This window comes from Ictidomys tridecemlineatus, chromosome 13, assembly GCF_052094955.1.
Source record: "Ictidomys tridecemlineatus isolate mIctTri1 chromosome 13, mIctTri1.hap1, whole genome shotgun sequence".
NCBI classification, from domain to species: Eukaryota; Metazoa; Chordata; class Mammalia; order Rodentia; family Sciuridae; genus Ictidomys; species Ictidomys tridecemlineatus.
Genome location: NC_135489.1, coordinates 15,548,777 through 15,568,016, shown reverse-complemented (window position 1 = coordinate 15,568,016; position 19,240 = coordinate 15,548,777). Strand labels below are relative to the sequence as shown.

Genomic DNA, 19,240 nt, shown 5'->3' with positions numbered 1-19,240 from the left:
ACAGCACCCAAAAGGGCCACGGACAACATGGGAATATAGATTGCAGGTTAGAAGAAATTACGGTGAATCTCCTGGAGTCGACGTCTGTGGTGTGGGCAGGTAAGGTAACCTATTTTGAGGGAATTCACAATGAAGTTTTAAAGGGTTAAGGGGGAGGCTTGGGGGCCTCTAAACACCGCTAGGCATCGGGAAACCAGCAAATTGCTATATTCATGTGACACATGTGACCATTTAGCCACCAAACCAAAGGGGATAAGGACCTCACCAAGAAGACTAGAAATCTAAAGTCATTTTTACAAACCTCATCGTCCACAACCCTGTTCTATTTCTGCCGATTTTTGTACTCCATCCCTGTTATGGTTTAGATGTGGTGTCCTCCAAAAGCTCACGTGTAGAAAATGCAAGAAGGTTCAGAGGAGAAATGATTGGGTTGTAAGAGTCTTAACCCCATCGGTGGATTAATCCCCTGATTGGGATTAACTGAGTGGTAACTAAAGAGCTAGGGTGTGGCTGGAGGAGGTGGGAATTGGGCTGTGGCTTTGGGGTATGTCTTTTGTATCCGGAGAGTGGAGACCATCTCTGTGGTTTCTGATCATGATGTGAGCTGCTTCCCTCTGCCATACTCTTCCGCCATGAAGTTAGGCCTCACCTAAAGCCCTGAGGAATGGGGCCAGCCTTCTATGGACTAAGACCTCTGAAGCCGTGAGCCCTCAAATAAACTTTCCTTCCTCTATAATGGTGCTGGTCAGATGCTTTCAGTCACAGCAGCAAAAACAAAGCTGACGAAAACAATCCCCAAAGCAGTTTCTGTGGTTTCTGCATCTCTGGAGAACCTTCAGAAGAACAGCTAGCCAGCCACTGGAGAGGCTTCCAGAGTGCTTCCCATCTGAGCAGAGGACAGTCACCCTTAAATAATGTGATAAACTCTGCTCAGATACGGAAACAGCCTCAAGGTTCTCCATAACTCACATCCCGAAGAGCACTGGCCTTTTGGCAAGAAAATCCTTCCCAGCCTGTAATCCTTGCACTTAGAGAAAGGCGGCCCAAAAATGTGACAAGAGATTAAGCCTGGACGAAGCAGTGGAAATAGACGGCAATGGTTTAGAGTCCACATTTGGTGCGTTTGCTAAACATGGATGTGGGAAGACATGGGAAATGTAACAGACAAGAAAGCTGCTGTGGGCTGGAATGGCCAGTCTTCAGCACCCATTAATCAACTAGCATTTTTATGGGCACCAATCCTAGGCAAGATGGTGCACTGAGTGGTGTGATCCGCATAGGGATCACTTGGACATCTGTCTGCCTGGTTTGAGAACCTTCCGCTAGAGGACCTCGGTGAAGTTCAGGGAAGGTCCAGAAAGGTCCTGAGATTCAATTTTATTTTATTTCTAAAATGCTGACATCTGGGGAGGCATGACTGACAATATCCCTGAGGAACTAGAAGGCCTGTCAACCACGGAGCAAGCTGCACGGGCTGTTAGCTTTCCAAAGAAAACAGCAGCAGCCGTATCAAGTGGGCACAGTCCTTGTGCTTCGGAAATTATGTAAAAAAAAAAAAAAAATAGAAGCAAATCCAATAAAAGATTATGATAGTGTAAAACAGTGGGAAAGGGTTCTTACTAAGAGAAGGCTGGAGAGATTAAGGTTACATTGTCTGAGGAGAACAATACTCCACTGCTGTCCCCCCCTGTGTGATGGATCACTGAAGGAGGAGGGTTCTGGCCTGGTTGCTCTCCAGCTTTACTGAGATATAAACAGAAGAAATTTTTACAGAATTTTTAATCAAACGTTTGGATGTTTTGATCTTGGAAAATCAAACCCAGAAATGAGCTGCCGTGGTTTCTGTGGTTTCCAGGTTCCAAGAGGACTTTCAAATGAAAACACAACCATCTCCTCTGCACCACTTAGTCAGATTCTCGCCTGAACAGACAGTGGCCACCCGTGGATGAGGGTGGTAGGGGACAATAAGCCAAGCGTGCCTGGGAGCCACCTTAGCCCCTCCTTCCAGACCCAGCCCTTCAAGGCCTCAGTGAAACTGTAAATGGGATCCATGGGATGATACATTCACACCCCATCTCATTGAATTATCCCATTAGTAAATCACCTACGGGGAACCTTAGTTAATGAGCGACAAAACAAGTAAACAAGTAAGTTTTGACTCCAGAGGAGGAGTGGGGAGGTCCCTGGGACCTGAGAGAGTCCAGACAAGTGTTTTGGTGGTAGAGAAGGAAGACGAAACTGGAATTCTTCTGGAGAGGAAACCTCCGGGTGGGCTGCCGTGGTTTGCAACTTCAGGGACCCACGGGACAGAGTGGGGAGCATCTGCATCCCTCTCTCCCTCCCTCTCCTCCTCTCCTTCCTACAATTCTTTCCTCAGTGATCACCAGGCATGGTTAGGTCTCAAGGCCCTGGGCTGGATTTAGAAGGTCTGCACACATGCTAGCTCCCTTAAATTTCTCAAAGGGAAATGCTATTATTTGTGTACTGCATAGAGTCAAATAAATCATTTCACCTCCTTTAGTTCACAGGGACTCTCTGGAACAAAGAGAACGCTGCAGGAAAACCCTCATCCCCGAGACCCTCAGCTGCAGAGGAAGTGATGGGCCGCATCCTTCAGACCCTAGTGTCCCATAAATGGAACCCACATGATCCGGCCAGATGGGCACTCACCTGTAACTGTCAGGACCACCTGCAGTTGATAGCCACTTTGTCTGGTTCACTGTCATAGTTTATTAACCTTTTTTCTTAAGTCCAGAGAGCCCATTGTTTGTTTCTGTCAATTACAGGATAGCATTTGACAGTATTTCTGTTGTCTCCTACGTACTTGGTGTGCAGTTAATTTGTGAGGCCACATCTTGGCTTTGTTGCCTCCTCTGTGGCTTTTCATTAAAACAACAGTAAAAGTTCCTTTCAGTTTCTCCAGGCTCCGTGGTGCGTAGCCTACAATCTCAGCTACTCAGGGGACTGAAGCATCAACCAATTGAGGCTGGCCTGCACAACTAAGCAAAGTCCTGCCTCAAAATGAAATTTTAAAACAGGCTGGGGAGGTAGCTCATTAGGGGAGTACTTGCCTAGCAAGTTCAAGGCCCTGGGTTCAATCCCCAGGGTCACAGAAAAAAAAAAAATTCCCTATGAGTGTATTTAACTCAGAAAGTTCAGCTCATTCAGCCAGGTAGTTTTGCATTGATTTTTAAAGTTTAATGCATCATGCTGTAAACATGGAGATCAAGCTGGGCCCAGTGGCACACACCTGCAGTCCCAGCCACTCAGGAGGCTGATGCAGGAGGATCACTTGAGGCCAGGAAGTCAGAAACCAGCCCGGGCAACATAGCCAAATCCTCTCTCATAAATATAAAATTAAATAAGATAAACAAAATAAAATATTAAACCCACTTTGTATTAGGAACAATAGTTTGCCATAGAGCAAAACTTAAAGGATTAGACACAAATATCTGCAATTTGAAAATCTCCTTTTTAATCCCTAATGAGTACAATGCTCTCACCCCAGTAGTGTTTAGTGGGTGCCCACTGTACAGACAGCACCCCGCCAACCCAGTTACTGCCGAGGGCTAGCTCTCCGGTTCTCCACCCACACTTCTCACCCGGGCCTGAATAAAACCAGACCTGGAGACAGGTGGGTTCCACTCTGAAGACTCAGGTGTAAAGTTGATTATTGGAGACCCACAACCTGATTTCCCTGGGGAAGGGTGACAGCAGGGACAGTTATATTCCAGTGCTGCCTGCGAACAGGCCGTGTCCCTCTGCCTGCAGTGCCGTCTGCAGATCTGCCTCTGCTGCCTCCAACCACCATGGACACGTTGGGGCTCACCAACACCCTGCAGCTGCAGGCGAGAGGAACTCAGCTGCCCCAGGAATCCCTGCAAAGGAGAGAAACTGGAGTGCAGAATAAAGCCGATACCCCAGGGCATGGTAAATCATTTTGCTACCTCTGTTGGCCCAGGAGAAGGCATTTCTCAAAGCGCTCGGAGCTCAGATGTTTCCAGTTGTGGATCAAAAGGCAGCTGAGTGCGTGGGAGGGGGAAGTGTGAGATCATTCATAAATTCTTTATTGCTCTCCGACTGGAAGTCAACAAGCCTGTCGTGCAAGTACATGGCACTCAGCTAGAGGCAACTTCAGCAACCACCAGCTTTGAGGTTCTGGGCCACGCTGGCTGTGTGTTCTGTGTGACTCATCCCCCAGTGACTGTCCCCACACAGCCTTGGAGGCCAGTATCGTTCTGTACTGAAGTTTTTTATTTTTTTGTACCTGGGATTGCACACCAGTGGCACTTAATCACTGAGGCACATCCCCCAACCCTTTTTATTTTTTATTTTCAGACAGGGTCTCAATAAGTTGCTGAGGCTAGTTTCAAACTTTTAATCTTCCTGTCTCAGCCTCCAGAGTCCCTGGGATAACAGGCGTGTGCCACCACACCTGGCCTTATTTTACTTTGAATCGACAAATAATAGCTGTGTACACTATGGATATATCGTGGTGTTTTGATCTACATTATCAAGCTACATTATCACCTCAACAATTTATCATTTTTTAATTTTTTATTTTTTTAATTGTAGTTGGACACAATACCTTTATTTTATTTAGTCTTTTATGTGGTGCTGAGGCTCAAACCTCACATGTGCTAGGCAAGTGCTCTACCACTGAGCCACAACCCAGCCCCAATTTATCATTTTTTTCTACCACATTGTTCTCTCCTTTCTCAGTTGCACTTGATCTTCTCAACGTTGATGGAAAGATTACGAGTCCACCTCACTGAATCTCCACAGGCGTATCCCAGAGCACCAAGGCAGTTTACTGTGATACTTACTGTCCACCAGGCTCTTCTCCCCCAGTGGTCAGGTAGAACAGGAACAGTTGGGACATTTTAATTTTTTCCTCCTCTGTTTTCCTGACTCCTCTCTGTCTTCCTACCTGCCTATTCACCTACCCAGTTCTCAGCCACGATTGATCCCTCCTTACCTGGTGCCAACCACATGGATACACATGACTACTATGCACCTCTGAAGTTCCAGGACTAGTTCTCAGGGTTGATGCCCCATGAGGTAACACTCATTGAGGCTTGGGACCTTGTCCTACTCGCCTTCAACTCTCCTGTCAAATGTACCAATAAGCATTCAGAAAGAGTTTGATAGGGCTGGGGAGGTAGCTCAGTTGGTAGAGTGCTTGCCTCACATGCACAAAGCCCTGAGTTCAATCCCCAGCACCAAAAAAAAAAAAAGAAAAAAAAGAGTTTGATAAACAGATAAAATATATCTACCAGTATCACTGATGTTTCAAGATGGAGGAGCAAGTAACAGCATTGGTGTCAACTCCTTGCCCCTCCCCCAGTATGTGTGGGGAGGCAAGGTACATAATTTGACACACACATGTACTCAATTCTGTCTCCCTCCAGAAACACAAAAGAATCACATAGTGCTATTCTCTGATGCAGAAGAGCTTGTAAAGTTTTGTAATTATTGTACCAGGCTTATGATTTTTAAAATAAATTAAATAAAATTAATTTACTTTATAAAAATAAATTTATAAAAAGTTCAGGATTTCAAGGAGATGATAATTTCTCCGAACACTATGGCAACTCTCAAAATGGTATTAGGTTAGTAAGGATCTTCTTAAAATTCAAATTCCAAAGTCGATGTCCTATTAACTGTATTCGATGCGATTATTAAGCATAACAACACATGTCAAGACCAAACTAAACTTTATGGTACAGTTCATTAATAAAATACCTCATGTAGCTATTATTGAAATTTTTCAGCTTTAGCCCTTTTTCATTTTGGCAATAGTGAATTCTGATAACGATTCCTCCATTCTTGAGTAATCATCAGTTAATGCCTTGGTGGGGTCAGGAATGATTTATAGTTTAGAGAAATAACCTTGCTGCAATACCTGCACATGCAGGGAGAGTGTAGACAGATCCCACAGGTGGGAACAATTAGGAAACTAATATGCACAAAATGAGCAGTGCAGTGTTTTCTGTACTGCCTGAAATCATCTTAAAAATAAATTAGAAAGCAGTTGATAGACCATGAGAAAATCAGCTAGACATCCTTCATCTCCCTGAAAAACAGTTCTGGTTTATGCTGAGTGAACGACTATTCCATACATCTCTGGGTCTCATTTCTGTGGAATGAATGTAGAAAAATATTTCATTAAATAGCACAGACATGTAATCAAATGGTTGATGCTAGGGTAAGCGCTTCCCCAGCCATCTGAGGAGCGGGGTGAGACTCCCAGGCCCCTCGACCTCCCTCTCCTCCTAGCCAGCAGCTAGCATATGTCAGAGCTGAGCATTTATTGATTGAAATAATGAGCAAACAAATGAAAGCAGAAAAACTTTTGTTCTAACTCTTCTATTCTCCCTTCTAATACCTGCCTTAGGCACCAAGGCAATATACAATGGCAACATTGTGCCACATAAAACTCTAGTTCAGAGTTAATATTTGACATCTACAAATATTTATGGAATGCCTATTATGTGCCCCATATTAAGTTCAATGATTGTCGGGAAAATATCTAATCAGATATCCTTCCCACTATTATGATGGCTGTTAAGGGATCCAAAAGCACAGACAACAGAAGCTATATACCCTGGGGAAAATAGAAGCAGAATATTGACTGGCACATACCAGCTACATTTCTATTGATTTGTACATATACATACACACCCAGACACACCCTTAGACATAAATATGCAATTTCTATTCTAATGTCCTCTCCCTTTGTAAAGTGAAGATGATAATAAGGACCTAGCTTCATGGACCTGCTGTAAAATACTCCAGAGAAACTGGCTGTCAGGACTGTAGATACTACTGTTCTTGCCCAGCAACCCTGGGAAAGAGCACCCGGGAAATTAACACACTAATTTGCCCGCCATCTTGCCTGAGGTTGTACCTGTGGCTTCAAGATATTCACCCTTTTCCCTCTGCTTTTTCACAGTCCATCCTTGGCTTGGGTCCTTCCTTTTCTGTCTCTCCTGACCTCATGTGGCACTCGCTGTTTCTCACCCAGGGTGGCCACTTTTCACACACACACACACACACCCCCCACCCCCCCCACCCCCCGTGCATGTCTCCGTGTGGATACTCCTCAAGGGCAAGAATAACACCCAGCAAGCCTTGGTCTTCAGGACTATTCCTACTATAAACTTAATCAATAATTATGAGAAATAACTGATGTGCTATAAATTTTACTTTCTTTCTGATTAAATTAATGCCATCCTTTCCGTGGAGAAAAGTATCTAGCTTCCCTGGCCAGTTTCAAATCCACTTTCGGAATTAAAAGTTGGCATAGCTCAATAAAGATTTAATATACCCTGGTATACAGGGACCCGCCTTATGTAAGCTCAGGGAAAAATAAGATTAAAAATGTTTTTCTTCCTTGAAACACTCAACAACTGGTTTACTTTTCGGCAGTATTTCTCTGACACACCTGGGAATTTCCATTTGCAAATCCCTCTTCTCTGCATTGTGCGCTCCCTGGATATGTTAGAATTTATAGGGGCATCATGACCCTTCTTACTCGAAGGGTAAGATCTGTCTTGACAGGGATCCCAACACCTTTGTAAGAAATTAATATGTCACGGCCTCAAGTGCTCTGTCACTGGGCTAATCCCAGGCCCCTGGTTCTTCCTACAATGCCTTTCATCATACATTGGATGGCACCCACCTTTTCTGAACCAGCAGGGCCCAGAAAAAGGAGACAGATGTCCCAGGTGGGAAACTAGGACAGCCAATCCAGTCAACTTTCACCAGTTTTGAAACATTCAAGTTAGCACGTGATCCCACCTTTACTCTTTTTTTATTTAAAAAAAAAAAAAAAGCCTTTATTTTCTAAAGTAGTTATCCAATATCCAATCTCTGGTGGTTTTACTTGTAGGGAATTCCTCCAACTTTATTTTTCCCAGCCTCATTGTTACCGTCTTCTCTAGTGGACCTTCTCTCTGAACTCTCCTCCTCTCATTTTAAAAATCTCCTTTCCTGGCTATGAGCTGGGCACGGTGGCCTGTAATCCCAGTGGCTTGGGAGGCTGAGACAGGAGGATCCAAGTTCAAAGCCAGCCTCAGCAATGGCGAGGCGCTAAGCAACTCCGTGAGACCCTGTCTCTAAATAAAATACAAAATAGGGCTAGGGATGTGGCTCAGTGATTGAGTGACCCTGAGTCCAATCCCCAGTACCAAAACAAACAAACGAACGAACGAACAACTCCTTTCCTGGCTATGTATGTGATGGTTGTTAGGAGCACCATCACTTGGAAGATTCCTTTTCAAAGAGTTTGAAGGGAAAAATGCACCTGCCCCCTAACATGTTGTTAGTAGTCACCCTAGAGATGAAACAATTGCAGGTTCTTCAGAGAAATATATGCTCCTCCCTGTCAATCAGCCCTCCTGGAAGAGTCCGCAGTGGTTTCAGGTCCTTCCTGCAAAGCCAACATAAAATACAGTGGAAATTCTATGGAGCAACTCTTTGATATTCAGTAAAGAAGTGACACAAAGTTACCCGGGGAGCCGGCTTCCACCTGGGGTCTATTCTGGAAGGGCCACAATCCATGGGTAAGGTCTCATGTCACTGTATCTGATTTTTGACTCCTCTTCCTTGCATGGTCACCAAAATATTCCAAGTAGCTACAGCGCATAGCATGGTGCCTTTTGTGTGTGTGAAAGAGGAGTCTGCTCCAGCTTTTAGTGTTCATTGCTGGAGCTGACAATGGACAGTCTTGCCTGGGGCTATGCAGTAACTACAGGGGGCCAGGCTTGGAGTCTCCAGAGCTGGACCTTTCTGGCTTTTGTTCTTAAGAGAGACAAGTCAAGTGGGAGAGGACAGCAAGTTTCCCACAAACCTTAAAGAGAAACAGCTGTGAGAGCTTGTGTGCTGAGTTCAGCAGGGGAGAAGCCACCCCCTGACCAGGTCAGATCTCAGTTCTGGTGTCTTTACACTAAATTGAAAACTAACCAGATGGTATCAAGAGACATGTAAAAAAAAAATCATTACGGTCAAAGTTATTGTAATAATTTCTTTACTTCTGGATTTAATGGGCAATGTTTGTGCTGACCCAGGCTGAGTCCAAATGACTGCTGTGAATTCAATAAGAATTCACTTTTCAAAGATACAAAAGGACACTAGGACCACCTCTGTTTGATGGTGCATGTTTGGATGACTACCAGCAGGACCAAAAACCACCAGGGTGAGTAGCATTGGAGGCAGCCCCTGGCAAATGGTCTCCATGCTGGCTAAATGCACTTGGCATTTGTACAGAAACAGCTGCAATATAGATGTGGCTCATCAATGATAGTTTCCACATTGATGAAACACTGCCAGCTAGCCAGGTGTGGTGGTGCACACCTGTAATCCCAGCTACTCAGGAGGCTGAAGCTGGAGGATTACAAGTTGAAGGTCAGTCTGGGCAACTAAGCAAGACCCTGTCTAAAAATAAAACTTTAAAAAGGATTTGGGGATGTGGCTCAGTGGTAGAGTACTTGCCTAGTATGTACAAGATCCTGTATTCAATCCCTAGTACCACACACACACACACACACACACACACACACACACACACATAAATGTGCTAATTAATACATGTAAAAGTATTAGGTTACAGCTGTTCTCTGCCCAGTGGCCTGGAATAGTCACAACATTGCTGGACCTTACTTTCTCTATTTGTAAAATTCAAATGACAGTTTTATGCACACTTGCTTACCTGGTTGATGCATATTGCATATGCAGGGTGCTTTAACCTATTTATTTTATTTAGCAAGCAGCTAACCAGTACTAATTTTCCATTAAAAGTCATAAAGACTGATTTAGAACCAGCTGTGAGCTTGGTAAAATCCTTATTCTTGGCCTTAGCCAGGACAAAGAAGTTTCTCTTTGTTATTTGCTATTCACACAGTAGGGTGTTTCAGTCATCTAGATGGTCAGTGACCAAGTCCCTGGTTAAGCTGGGTGGCGACAGGATGTGGAGGGTCTAGACCCCATCGCTGCTGGGCTTGCTTAGTTCTTGCATCTTTCTGCAGGAACTGTGGAGCACGGAGTTTTCTAGCCAGCACTTATCTTGACCCTCACCCATTTCAGAAAAGGAAGTATTTCTAACATCCACTACTTAACAACTGCTCCATGAAGATTAAGTAACAGCATTTAAATAATGTAAGGTGAATGCAGCCCCCTTCCAGCTGTGGCTTCCTGATTAGGGTACGTTCAATATCCCCCACCCTGCTTAGGGTATGAATGAAATTTATTGCACAAATACACCTCATATTGCTAATTGTGTACTTGAAAGATTTTCAAATATATTGCCACATAAACAATAAAAGTGAAGGCTTCTGTTGTTCTTTTGGGGATTAATTAGTGATAAGCAATTAATCTACTCTCTTATACACATATATAAGGTTAGTTTTGTACCCATGCTTCATTAAATCTCAAACATTGGTAGAAACAAAATCAGACGTTCAAGCATAAATAATGACAAGTTCTCACACACTGTTTGTTGCAGAAAGGTAGAGTAAATTTTAAAACACTCATATGAATGATTTTCTTAGAATAACTTCCTACTATGGAAAATGCTATGTCAAGTGCAAGCACATTTTTAAGGCTTTCGATGTGTTCACTATATGGATCTGCAGAGATGGGGTCAATTTACACCATCCAGTGGAATGGGCTTCTTCACACCCTCTGCCAAACCTGGCTGTCACATTTTATTATGTTATAATTTTATCATAATTTTATTATATTGTTATAATTCATGATTTTATATTACAAATTCAGTATGATTTTATTATAATGGAAAATTAGTATAATGATTCATAATAATAGTTGTTATTGTTTATAATTTTATTAACTTTGAAATAGTTACCAATCTTCTATAAAAATATTCTATAAAAAAGAAATCTAATTTTCATTATTGGGCTTACCTACTATTTCTATAAGATTAATAGTCATTTGTATTTATTCTTCTGATTATTTCTCTACTTTTTTGGTTTTTTGTTTGTTTGTTTGTTTGTTTGCTTGTTTGCAGTGCTGGGTATTGTATCTGGGGCCTCACCCATGCTGGGCAAGTGCTTTATCACTGAGCTACATTCCCAACCCTCTACTATTAAAAAAAAAAAATGTGTAAACGATTCCAAGCAAGTGGCTTCCTCATGTTGTCATATCACCCTTTCTGGGGTCCACTCAGGCTGGGGTGAGCCTTTTATTCTGATAATGCCCTATGGGAACTCTCATCTGTATGCGCTCTGTATCCATGCACCACCCACCCCAGCCATCTGGATGTGGAAAAGAAAACTGTAAAAATCAGGCCACAGAGAGGCTGTCAAGTGGGATCAGAATGAAGAGCAGCTTGTGCCTGTGGCCGGAACCCAGGATCATGGGGTTGGCCACAAGAAGGAGGAGACAGCAGAGGAACCGGGAGGGAAATAGCTGTGCAAACCAGAGATCAGTGGCAAGGCTCCCTGTGGCCCCAGGACAGCTGTGAGCATGTCCTCGCTGTCCCTTCACCCCTGTAGTTCCCAGGGTTGCTCCCTGTTGCCCTGTGCTCCCTCCACGTTCCGATCCTTGGACGCCAGCCGCCCGAGTTCTCTGCTTTTGCTTTGTCACATGAGAGCTTGAGTGGGTTGTGGGCAACCAGAAGGAATCCAGAACAGGATTTTGCACACATTCTTTCCAGGTTTGATGCTTTTATCCTGAACAAGAACAATAAAGCCAGGTGGAGTGGCACACGCCTATAATCCCAGCTGCTCGGGAGGCTGAGGCAGGAGGATTGTGAGTTCAAAGCCAGCCTCAGCAATGGCACTAGGCAACTCAGTGAGACCCTGTCTCTAAATAAAATACAAAATAGGGCTGGGGATGTGGCTCAGTGGTTGAATGCCTTTGAGTTCAATTCCCAGTACCAAAAAAAAAAAAAAAAACCCAGGGGATTGAGGATGTAGCCCAGTGTTAGAACACTCACCTAGCATGCAAAAGGCCCTGGGTTCCATCCTCAATGCTGCAAAACAGAGTAGACATTTTTTTCTACTTGAATAAAGTCTGATCTATTCCTAGTTTCCTTTATGAATAAACAAATTTTAACATTGGTTTTACTCTTCAAATTATCATTAGTATATCTCAAAATTATATAAATGTTAGCCCTTATTTTTTTATTTTTAGTTTTTCTTATTATTTTCCTGTACTTTCCCTTGGGTTTGTTTGTTTATTTGTTTGTTTGTTTTTAACCCAGGGGTGCTTAACCACTAAGCCACATATTCAGCCCTTTTTTTATATATATTTTACTTAGAGACAGGATCTCGCTGAGTTGCTTAAGGCCTTGCTAAATTGCTAAGGCTGACTTTGAACCCATGATCCTCCTGCCTCAGCCTCCTGAGCTGCTGGGATCATAGGTGTGTGTCACCGTGGCCGGCTCCTTTGGTTCTTAATGTGTTTTTATTTTTTACGTGAACATCACAAATCAGTCTGAAGTTTGTGTGAGTACAGGTGTGTGGAACTACAGACAGATGAGCCTTTACTTTCTCAATGGTTAAAGAAAAAGAAGTACAGATTCGAGGAAAAGTGGCAGGAATATTATTCCACAGCTGAACAGTTCCCAGTGCCTTTAATGAGCTTTTGGGTTCAAAAAAGCAGTCATATTTCTGAGGTTGGTCCTTTGCTCCTGACTGATGTGTCTTCATGGATTCCTGGACGTGAATAGAAGGGGCAGTGTTTGGTTTCCTTCTGAGAGTTCCGTGAATATTGGTACCTGGGAGAGGAGTCCGCAGCTCTCACATCTCCCTCTGACTATCTATATAAATGTCTCCCAGCCTCTCATGCCTGAAATAAAGTCACAATCAGCTTTCCCCTTCCCTTTGCTATGTTTCTGGCAAATAATGCTATGAAAGCTGGTCCTCTAGAGAATAACTAACCCAAGGACACTGTGTTCCGTTTGTGCGATGAGATGCATATTTCCCAAACAAGACAAATCCCTTGTTTCAAAGGATTGAAGGATGGTACTTCTAAAACATTCCAGCTGCTCACGCGAAGGGCACTAACGAAAATCAGATGAAGCTGTTAGTTGGCTCTGAGCCCATAGTGTGTTCATTTGATTGCAAACTGGATAAACTTTTGCTCATTCGAAGCTCTTGCCTCTCTCACTTTGTTCTAAAAGAGGACGATGTGTTAGATGTCACGTTGGCCCCGCAGTTTAATCTGTCCAACTTGAAGTGCATGATTCCAAGGAGCTCCATTCTTATTGACGTGTCTTCAACAATTAGGAGTAAACAGCAGTGCACAGCCTCGGTGCCCCTCTGCCGCTCAACCTACAAGTGTGACTACCAGGGCTCCCGTCTTTCTGTAAGTGTTTTGCCTGGTCAAAATCTCTTTTAGAGGCTGGGGTTGTAGCTCAATGGTAGAATGTTCGTGTAGCATGTGCAAGGCCCTGGGGTCGATCCTCAGCACCACATATAAATAAAGGTATTGTGTGCAACTACAACTAAAAAATAAATAAATTTTTTTTTAAAAAAATCTCTTTTAGCTCCTATTCTACCTTCTGTGTACACTTCCCTTTCTACCTCCTTCCTCTAACTTTCCTGACCCCATTATAGAATAAATATGCAATATGTGTTTTTCCATTGCATTTATAATTGCTAACTAGTACCCCCTGTTACCTTTGTTAAAGTTGAAATGCAGAAATGCAAAGCATTTTTTTTTAAAGTTTCTGGTCAGAAAAGATAAATCAGATTGCTTAAACGGATAATAACCCAACACTGGTAATGTTTTGTTCATTCATTGGTTTTGATATTGGGAATTGAATCCAGGGACACTTTACCACTGAACTACATCCCCAGCTCTTTTATTTGAGCTGAAGTTGCTGAAGTTGCTGAGGCTGGCCTTGAACTTGGCAATCCTCTTGCCTCAGGCTCCCTAGTTACAGGCAAGGGACACTACTCCAAGCCCATGGTGATAGTGGATATATTTGTTCTTGTTTTTGTTGTTGTTGATGCTGTTGTTTTTGTTTTTAATTCCAAAGCTCTGGATTGTGGATGGATCCTAGACAAAGATAATAAATGGTTCTTATCCTTTTCATTCCATTTTCCATTAAAGACTGTTGTGATTCTCCTCTTTCATTTCTTTTCTCTCAGTTCAGAGCCCCCTGACCTCATGCCCAGCTCCCATCTTGCATCCTGTCAATAACCAGGTGCCTGCCAGGTTCCTTGTCTCTGTGTATCACAAGGCCAATTACATGGTCCACTCTCATTTATTCTGTACATTTTTGTGGTCTCACTCCCACTAGATGGTGCTATTATCTCCCCACTCACCTACAGCCCTTAAATCAGACACTGTTCCCAGAGTTTAATCTTCCAAAACAGAGAACTACTGGCTGGTTTTTTTTTTTAATATTTATTTTTTAGCTTTAGGTGGACATAATATCTTTATCTTATTTTTATGTGGTGCTGAGGATTAAACCCAGTGCCTCACACATGCTAGGTGAGTATGCTACTACTTGAGCCATATCCCCAGCCCTACTGGCTGGTTTTTTAACTTGGCTGCCCATTGCTCCCCAGGCTGTGCTCAGGCCAACACCTCACCAGGCAAGATCTCAAGTACTCACAAACAATATGGTGGCAGATGTGTCTAATACTTTCACTGGTCCATTCATAGACTTTTGGCTTTGTTGACTGCAGAGCAGGTGTGTCACCTGTGCTGGAAGAAAAATCATACCTAATTTTCTTTTGTTAAGAGAATTTGCAGCTAGGTATGGTGGTGCACACCTATAGTCCCAGTGACTTGGGAAGCTGAGGCAGGAGGATCACAAGTTCAAGGGCAGCTGCAGCAATTTAGCAAGATCCTAAGCAACTTAGTGAGACCTTGTTTCCAAATAAAAAAATGAAAAGGTCTGGCTCAGTGGCAAAGCGCCCCTCGGTTCAATCCTCAATACAAAAAAAAAAAAAAAGAATTTGTAAAAATTCTGCTAAAATGTTTGAAAAATGCTGAAGGGTCCAGAAACCTGCGACTAATAGCAGGTCCAAAGGACAAGAAACTTTGTAGTTGGGTGCAGTGGTGCACTCCTGTAATCCCAGTAGCTCGGGAGGCTGAGACAGGATAGCACGTTCAAAACCAGCCTCAGCAACAGTGAGGTGCTAAGCAATTCAGTGAGACCCTGTCTCTAAATAAAATACAAAATAGGGCTGGGGATGTGGCTCAGTGGTTAAGTGCCCCTGAGTTCAATCCTCAGTAACCTCCCCACCCCCATCAAAAAGAAGAAATTTTGTGCCAAATGAGCTGCAGGAGAGAGAAGAGGGCAAGCTGGGAACCAAGACTTGTCATCTGAATCCTGCACAGTTGAGGTCTTCACATGTCTGTGGGTTTTTGCTTTTGTTTTAATTATCTGTGAGACTTTTTTTTTAAGGTTTGAAAACCCTTAGAAAAGGTACCTGATGTTTCTGCAGGCTGAAAGTACCCTCCAAGTTCTAATAGTAAAAAGGAACCAGAAAAGAAAAATGGGCTCTGGACATAAGCAGTCAATAGGGAAGGACTCAACTGCTTTAGAGACTGAGTGGCCTACAGGAGGAGGAAGACCTCACAGTGGAGTGTGGACATGGAGATGGCTCCATTACACCATTAGAAATGTGTGTGTGGCCAGGCGCACGCCTATAATGCCAGAGGCCCGGGAGGCCTAGGTAAGGCACTAAGCAACTCAGTGAGACCCTGTCTCTAAATAACATACAAAATAGGGCTGGGGATGTGGGTCAGTGGTTGAACGCCCTTTAGTTCAATCCTCGGAACAACAACAACAAAAAAATGTGTATATGTGTGTGTATGTGTGTGTGTGTACACATATACATCTCCATCTCCTTTTGACTTTGTGAAGTTTTGTAAGTTATTAGCACCACATAATACCTAGATTAAAATTAGGAATGCAAATACTTGGATGAATGAAAAAAATGTGTATCTGATAATGTTTGCCAAGTTTACACCTCACCAATTTAGCTTTGTTGGGAGACTAGTTGAATTATAACTGTGAATGGGAAGAAAAGACTGAGGGGTTGATGGGATTTTGATGATAGGTGGTTGTGAAATCCCAGGGGCCTGCGGTTATGTAAATGTGCAGGGCTGACCTCACCAACTCGCCCATGAGTTCCTTAAGGATGGTATGCAGGAACCGTGCTAAGCATAAAAGGGTTTCCTATTCTATTGGCAGAACAGATGTTAAAGACGATGATTAAAGGAGTCTGTGTGACTGTGATGTGCAGGATGGGTTGAAGGGGAGACTGCGAAGGCAGGTGGACCAAGCTGCAATGCAGTACAGCGCCCCCTGCTGGGATAAGAAGATATGAGCAATAGGAGAAGGCAGGTTCATAGCAGAATAAGGGTTGATAACCTGGTCCCTCCCACATGTGTCCAAGAAAAAAATGATATGTAGATGGCAATTCCTAGGTATAAACTAGTCACAGTAAGAGATTAACAACAACAACTAACAACAAAAAATTATAGCAATATGCTGCAATAGAAGTTTTGGTCTCTCTTCCCCCTCTCAATCTATACTAATCCTCATTGCAGTATAATAATAGTTTGGGACCATGATTGACCATGGGTAACTGAACCCCAGAAAGTGAAACTCTGGAGAGTGGGGAAAGCAGGGAGCTACTGCAATCTGTCAGAAAGTACAGGGTGTTTCAGTGGTTAGCAGGGTCTCAGTCGCTGGTCATGAAACCTCCCATGTCGATAAATCAGGCTGACCCAGATGACATAATAATCACTATTGACAAGAACAAAACTCAGCTCTTGTCATAGCATGATCTATTTGCACTTAGTGGGAAACTGTCACTGCCAAACTGCCTTCTTTTCGGAAACCACAAATGGAAACCTAAAATTCACCTCCTCATGTTTAGTGAAAAACAAAACAAGTTCAATACTGAAACAGTTGTTTGGGTTTGAGATTGATCAACTTTGTTACTGTCATCCAGGATCTGGCTCATGTGCACTGTGTCACGTTGCCAGGATGGCAAGGAACACTTGCTCCCTTGGGGATCCTGTTTGATTTTTCTCTTGGCATTTCCTTCCTTCACTCCCAAGCAATGACATGCATCAGTGTCCCATCACCAGAGCCACCTCCAGTCGCAGACACACTCACACGCAATGTTTCTGATTTAAAACACAGTTCTGTCCTTTTGTGAAATTTTTCCTCCTGGTTTTAATTAACTGAAAAGGGTCAAGACAAAGTTTTGATAAATGGCAGAAGACAGAGCATGCAGAAACCTGCTCTTCTGGCCAAGGAATGGCCTCAATTTGGGAACATAAGATAAGAAACAGGAAATGAAAAAAATAAAATAAAAATCTCTCCCCAGTTGTAAAGTGTATTAATAGTCAATAACCTTCTGGAGATCGATGTTCTTTAAATATCTGGAAATTGGCTCTTGGTGTCTCGCTAGTGAGTTGAGCGTTACCTTTTATGTGATCCGTGACGTAGATCCACACAATTTGGAACAGGATTAAACGAGCTCCATTTTCCCAGTGACGGTCAATTGGTTCCTTCCTTCTTTCTTGCCCTCCTTCCTCCCTCCCTTCTCTCACTTTCTTTCTTTTCCTAAAGTTGTTAACGGGACCTAAATCTACAGAACATGAATTTTGCCAATTACGCTCTTTCCTTTGTGTATTTATGTATTGGATGAATATTTATTCTAAACCTAATATACTTCAGATAACTGGAACACACTTTTATGTTTCCTTCTCTCTGCTTTCCTTACGATGTGATCAGGAACAAAGAGGAAAAAAGCCATTGAAGGGCAGCGACCCATTAGCGACTACTTGAGAAAATACAAGAGTGTCATAATCCAGGTAGCAAAAATCCACTGGGAATTCCCACAATTCTCTTTAAGTAAGGTCACCTGAAATTCTGGTTGTCCTGGGTGTTTCTAGCACATGCTTCTAGTCCTGGGCCAATTATTAATAGGGCTCCTAATCACTCTCCACAAAGGGCCATGTTCGAAAAATAAATGATACAGTTTTGATCTTTGATTTCAACTTGGGAGGATACAGGATCTAAATTAGGGGCAAGCACTTATTCCTGTCCCTCATGTGTCCCACAGCTAAGAGGCTTTCCACATGAGACCCCTGATGGGAAGAGAGTGATAGAAGTCACTCTGGATTCTCTCCCCTCATCTCCAGCTGATCTGCCTGCAGCCATGTGACGGGGACTGAGCGTGCTCAGCTCTGCCTTTTCTGAGATTTTTCTCTTTGAGGCGTGGCTGCCACACGTGGGTACTTTCTGGTCTGCCTGCCACTCGGTGGAGCCTGTGGTTGTCATTCTCGTTCAGTGCCTGGTTGGGTAAATCTTACTCATTGCCTTTGGGACAGATATCAATAAACCTCATTAGGCCTTGGATTTGATATCACATTCTTCACTCTGCTTAATCAGTAAGTTACTGTTGGATGGTCATTTGTTTGCCTCCTCTGCCTTATTTCTTCTCTGCTTCCAAATCGGAGTGAAAATGTTTACTGAATTCCAAGACTCCTATGTCTCAGGATTTTGGCTAGGAAACTAAGCTTGACCTCCAGGATCAAAATACAATATGGAGACGGATGTTTCTGGTATGAAAAGGGTCAGAAGAATGAACTTAAAAAATTAGTTCTCCGGCCTTGGTGTGAGGGGTTGAAGCTTGCCTTAAACTGCAGAGGCGCAGCTCAGCCAGCCTTCCAGTGAGGTTAAAGCAAGGAATAATAGTTAATGAAAAAGTATATATATTTGAACTCAATAAAGGCTCACTGCAAAGCAAGCAGAACAAAACTATACAGATATTTTAGAAGTCATCTTAATTCATTTTGTGCTACTCTAACTGAGACTGGGTAGTTTATAAAGATGAGAGATTTATTTCTCACACTTCTGAAAGTTGGGAAGTCCATGACTGAGGGTCTGGCACCGGGGAGGGCCTTCTTGCTGCCTCATCATGACAGAGGCGAAGTAGAAAGGTCAAGAGAAGCCAGGCGCAGTGGGGCACACCTGTAATCCCAGTGGCTCAGGACTGAGATAGGAGGACCACCAGTTCAAAACCAGCCTCAGCAAAAGCGAGGTGCTAAGCAACTCAGCGAGACCCTGTCTCTGAATAAAATACAAAAATAGGGCTGGGGATGTAGCTCAGTGGTTGAGTGCTCCTGAGTTCAATCCCCAGTGTAAAAAAAAAAAAAAAAAAAAAAAAAGGGCAAGAGAGAGAGAAAAGGAGGCCAACTTCATCTTTTTATAAAGAATCCACTCCTGGGGGCTGGG

The 19,240-nt window shown here is 43.2% G+C and overlaps 1 long non-coding RNA gene across 1 annotated transcript in view; it reads left to right on the top strand.

The window, feature by feature from the left end:
* The first annotated feature begins 10,871 nt into the window (after window positions 1–10,871).
* LOC144369771 (uncharacterized) overlaps window positions 10,872–19,240 on the top strand; it is a 29,046-nt gene continuing 20,677 nt past the window's right edge. Inside the window, exon 1 of the long non-coding RNA XR_013429524.1 lies at window positions 10,872–13,329. This is a non-coding gene — a long non-coding RNA (uncharacterized LOC144369771). The remainder of the gene's footprint in view (window positions 13,330–19,240) is intronic.